The 5,791-nt window shown below is 37.0% G+C and overlaps 1 long non-coding RNA gene across 2 annotated transcripts in view; it reads left to right on the top strand.

The window, feature by feature from the left end:
* Positions 1 to 5,234, top strand: part of LOC116103185 — a 102,463-nt gene extending 97,229 nt beyond the window's left edge. For both annotated transcript variants that reach the window (XR_004123427.1, XR_004123426.1), the window contains one exon: positions 5,117 to 5,234. This is a non-coding gene — a long non-coding RNA (uncharacterized LOC116103185). The remainder of the gene's footprint in view (positions 1 to 5,116) is intronic.
* Positions 5,235 to 5,791: the final 557 nt, after the last annotated feature.

The following is a 5,791-nucleotide window of genomic DNA, read 5'->3' as shown; positions in this document are numbered from 1 at the left end:
AATATCTTAATATGAAAATTAATATTACCAACATATCCTAATCGATTGAAACCCAAAAATATGAGGAAGTAGAAATTTATTGACTGTCATCCAATGGTCTCTCTAATTTGGAAAAATATGACTAATATTATACAATCCATGTACACTTTCAGCTTGTTTGTTCATGACAATGTCTTACTGTGTACAACATAATGATCTTGAGATCTTGCTTCTCCTATCTCAGCCTCTCTATTAGTATTATTGTTTATTTCATGTTTTTACACAATACTATGGTTTTCAGAACAGCTTACATATTTTAAAAGTATTTATAAACCCAAAAGAGATGTAGACAATTAAATTGGGAGGGGGTTTGAAAGAGAACAACAAAGAGAAAGACTGAATGTTTTGCTTGATGCTTGTAACTCTAGTATCAAATTACCACAGTAAGAGCCAAGATTTCAAGCTCTACTACATATAAAACAAACAAACAAAAACACTTTATATATTTATGTTTATTTAAGAAAATATTAGTAGTGATATATTATTTTGAAATATACAGTTAATATGTTTGGACTTATTTAAAATTTATATTGAGAAAAACATATGTATTTTCAGTCTTGCCATAGACAAGCATCTGCATAAGACTGTTAAATTGGTTGTTGTTTTATATCAAACAACTTTTATAGTACTTATTTTTATTGTTATAATATTTTATAAATTTTAAAGAATATGACAAAAAAGATATTATAGGTATTGAAGGGGGGTCTCTGGGAGGAGTTGGGGTACAAAAGGAAAACAAGAATGTAATTTAATTCTATTTACTTAAAATATGTTTTTTAATGTTAACAAATTCAGATAAATTGAAATCATGTAACTTTTCTCATTATAATGCAATAAAACTTAAAAAATCACAAAAAAAGAAAAAAGAAGAGAAGCTTCTTGTCATTTATGGCAATTACCATAAGGCTCTACATGTGGTCAGTGTGATCAGAATAAGAAACTTTGTAGTGTGCAGATCTAAATGGGAAACCACATACCTTTTCTCAAGATCAAGGGTTCTTCATGGAAGAGGGAGAGAAACAAAGACTGTAGGAGCCAGAGGTGTCATATGACTTCCAAAAGAGAGTGTTTCCTAGAAACAATAGGGCAGACACACATATGAACTCACAACTAATTTACAGCATACACAACATTTATGCAAGCCGGACAAAACCCCAGCATTGAGGAGGGAGGCTCATAGCCCTGCTCTTGGCTGAGGCTACTGGCATTCGACAGCTTCTGGGGAAGGCAGAGTCAGTTTTATTTAATGGTGTGATCTCTCTCTATAGACCACACTCCTAAGTTAGACCACACATGTAAGAGTAGGTGGCCAATAAAACTGGATCCATGGAGTTTTAAAAGAGAACGGGAGTAAAAAAAAATCAGAATGAAGAGGGAGGTGGGGATGTTTCTAAGAGAGGTTGGGGAAGAAAAGTGAACCTGATCAAAATATAGTGTATGGAATTCTTAAAGAATTAATAAAATTATTGTTTTAAAAATTGCATCATTTAAAACAGGAGAGTAGCTTTGTTCTTGAAGAGCAAGCAGTGCATGGGGAAGATTAGAAGACCGTGACCATGAATCTGTGATGTGCAAAAGCTGGATTAGACACTGGTCTTAGTCTTAGCTGCCTGCAAAGTATGTGCTGACTTCACAGGAAAAGTATTAACTTTAATTTGTGCATCTCACCAAGTGGCATCCATTGCTACTTTTCATCTGGATCAAACTAGGCATTCACTGAAGACTATCATGGAGGGGTACTTATACATCATAGAAAATGAACTCCAGAGAGTTGGTGGGGGATCACTTGGTGGTCAATGACTGCCATTTTGCCCTGTCTGGTCACCTGTGGCATGCCATATACTGTTGTGCACAGGTTTCTTTGTGTATGTGTGTTGGATATTTTACATGTACTTTTGGTAACCATAAATCAATACTTACTCTGTTTATTCACACTGTGCTTAGCAAGCTATATTTTGAAGCTTGTCATTCCTACTGGCCTAGCAGACTATATTATCTTAAGTGTGTTAAATTAGTATGTTTCCCAAATGCTCAACCATACACACTGTGAAGCAGAGACATGGACTGAGCCTACACAAGCTCTCTTCCATAACTGCATCCTGGTCTTTGGGGAATTTAGCTTTGATTGTGTGACCATCTGCTCCTAAGAGGACATGGGAGAATCTAGTATCCAGGTGGGGAGTTTGTGGGGAGCAAATTCACAACAGCCTCTCATTGCTACATGTAAGCCAGATCTCAGCAAGGCTGGCTTGAAAATCTTCAGAAGCTGAGACTCAACCAGGAGCAAAGCAGCTGAGGATCCTCACCATGGTCACGAACTGCAGTGTCTGCAGATATCATGGTCTATTCAGAAAAAAAAAAATGGTAGAAGAAAATACATGTCCAGCCATGTTATCAGAATCCTCCTAGGCTTTATTTGGCTATTTCCCTGATACTTAAGGTCAGACAACAGAAATTGTTTTCTTAGGTAAGTCCTAGTCATGAGTCCTTCCAGCCTGATCTGCAGCAGACCGGGTGTGTTCAACACCAGCAGGCCTGGGCTGGTGTTTTTAACTATATGGACAGTGCAGGTGATTTTCTATATTTCAACAGTGGATAATGGGATATGAAAATCTCTTTGCGACATTTTCTCACCATCTTCTGTGGGTTCCATGTCCAAACAAGACAACACACAATTTCTAGCTAGTCATAAATATCTATCATAGATTAATCTAAATCTGTTGGTTTCATTTTAAAATGAGTGTGAGTGCTGTGTGTGATGATGTTTTTGATATAAGGAAAATCATACATATAACTCTGTGATTGTGATCAGAAGCTAGACATTCTGCTCTTTATACAGAGCTCAAGCTTTCTGTTATAACCTGTTCTCTGACCCACCGCTCTTCCTCAAACTCAGATCTCATTGAGAACACAACCACGCTGTTTCTATCTTTTTTGGTGACATCCAAACACTTGGAAAAATGTCACTTTTATTGTGATAATTTTGCTTTGGAGCTCCACTGTTAGCCAGAAAAGTCACCTAGTGGAAGATTAGCATTCACTCACCTTTCCATGTCACAGAGAAGTCAGGTGACTGATGGTTTCCACAGAAATGCACATTGGGCTGCCCATTTCCTGCAAACAGTAAGTCTTTAGTGTCCCTCTGAAGAAGCTCTATCTTTCTTTGTATAGAGGTCATTGACCTTCAGAAATACCTGTCATTTCTGAGACCAAGGGCAGGTGCTTGTCCTGGTGTCTCCTGGGATAGAAACTGAAGGAGAATGCTCTTAGGATCAATTAAAGGGGACTCATGACTGCATGACCCAAGTTCCCTGTTGGCTGGTAGGGAGGACTGTGGTCAGGGGAGTCGACTATTGTGGGCAGGAGCATTTCTTTCTTAATGCCTTCCCTCTCCCAACCCTGTGCATACATATCCCAGAATGACTTTGGGATTCTCATGTCCTGTGTGAACAGTCTCACCATGGTATAAATTGACTCCTCTGTATTCTGCTGAGATAACTTCATCTGAATTGGACATAAACACAATAGGTTTATTCTAAGAATCTTGTACTATCTACCTCTCCCTTTCTCTCCCTACACTCCAGCCTTCCTGTATATTGTTAAAAATTAATGTTCCAACAACATGAACTAACTAGTACTCTCAGAGCTCCCAGGGACTAAACCAAATAGTACACATGGTGGGACTCATGGCTCCAGCTGCAAATGTAGCAGAGGATGGCCTAGTTAGTCATTAATGGGAGGAGAGACCCTTGGTCCTGTGAAGGCTCTATGTCCCAGTGCCAGGGCCAGGAAGCAGGAGAGGGTAGGTTGGTGAGCAGAGGGAGGGAGGAGGGAACAGGTTTTATTTTTCCAGAGGGGAAAACAGGAAAGGAGATATCATTTGGAATGTAAATAAAGAAAATATCTAATAAAAAATAAACATATCCAAGAAAGTGAAAGACATTTGTATTAAAAACTGTTAAATATCAATAAAAGATATATTTTAAAAAAAGAATTAATGTTCCTTGAGCACTTCCATTTTGTTTGCTACATTTTTAAGCATTTAAAATATTTATTCAGCCCTGTATCATTATCACTATATAAGCTTAATGGGTTATATTTAGGATCGTAATATGTATATAGATACATATATACATACATATATATATATATATATATATATATATATATACTTATATACATGTAATAACAATCAGTAATAAATAAAAGGTCATGCATTGGAGGAGACTAGGTGGGGGCATATGAGAAAGGAAGGGATGAAATGCAATCAAATTATAACCTCAAAAAATTAAAGATAAAAAGTCACTCAAAGTTTTATGTAACACTGAATCCTTCATAAATGAAAGTATAAATAAAGACATTATTTTAAAAATTTTTAATTCTAAAAATTATTTGCACAATAGATTCTGATTACTATTTCTCCTCCCCCAACTACTTCCAGTTCCTCTTCTTTCTTCCACTAATCCAATTCCAATGACCTTTCTTTCTCTAGAAAGTCAACAGATGAACAAACAAATTAACCCAAACAAGGAATAATAATAATAATAATAATAATAATAATAATAATAATAACAGTAATAATAATAATGATATTAATAGGAAGGAGGAGGAGAACCAAACACACACACACACACACACACACACACACACACACAATTAAAGAACCAGAAATCATAACATACAAGCACAAGGTCATTAGGAAAAAAGTGTCCCCATAATTCAATATGAGACAAAATGTTCTCAAAAAAATCCCACTGAGTTCATTTTGTGTTCATGGTCATAAGGCCTGCCCTTAACTGTGTTTAACATGCCCTGTGAGACTTCAGTGGATAGAACTAATTTTTCTTTGTAAGCACTTATAATTTGGAGATAGCTTCTTGGTTATGGATATTTTATGTCCATTTCCTCCAGTCAGTGCAGGGACCTTGTCTGGCTTGTGCCTCTGAAGTACCTGTGCATGCTGCCACAGTTTCTGTGAGTTCATATGTGCATCAGTCTTGTTCTGAGAGACACTGTTTCTTTGGAACCATCTATCCCCTTTGGCTCTTATAATCTTTCTGTCTCTTCTCCCTTCTAGGTCCCTGAATCCTGATTGGAGGAGTTTGATGAAGACATACCATTTAGGACTGAGTGTTCCAAAAGTCTCTTCTGTGTATATTGTTCAATATAAATGTGCTAGTCTTGATTCTGCCAGACACTTTCCTTGCCTCAAGTGAACTACAAGTCCTTATTTTATGGAGGGTTGAAAATGACTCCTTGCTCAGCCCTCTCAGTTTACCAGTCCCTGGTTTCCTTTTCCTGTTGAGAATGTCCCTGAAACAGACCTTCAAAGGCCAGTGTATGCATTACATGTAAGTTTTGTACTGCCACATTTGCACAAGGTTAAATGAAGTGTCATAATAAGCGTCAAAGAGACGGAAACATTAAGCTGTGCTGTTCCTTTTTAGAGTACAGTTTCTACCTGTTTAAATCCTCCTTGGAACCTCTGAATAGCTGTTTGATTTTTTCAGATACTAATTGTTGTTATCTTCAGTGTTATAAGGCTATCGCCTTCAGCATAATTCGCTCTCTTGCTTGCACATGTAGTGAATGACTCTGATCCTCAATACTGATGAGCTAACCGACTTTCCAAAGTAACCTTAGTCTTGGTTTCTATTGAGTTTCAGGGTCCCTCTAAGAAGCACTAGCTGAGATTTCTTAGGTAGAATAGCTGAAAACGAACTACTGCTTTTGCTATAGTGAGAAAACATCA

The sequence above is a fragment of the Mastomys coucha genome, unplaced genomic scaffold, assembly GCF_008632895.1.
Source record: "Mastomys coucha isolate ucsf_1 unplaced genomic scaffold, UCSF_Mcou_1 pScaffold21, whole genome shotgun sequence".
Classification (NCBI taxonomy): domain Eukaryota; kingdom Metazoa; phylum Chordata; class Mammalia; order Rodentia; family Muridae; genus Mastomys; species Mastomys coucha.
The sequence above is the reverse complement of the archived record's forward strand: the minus strand, read 5'-3'. Positions and strand labels throughout refer to the sequence as shown.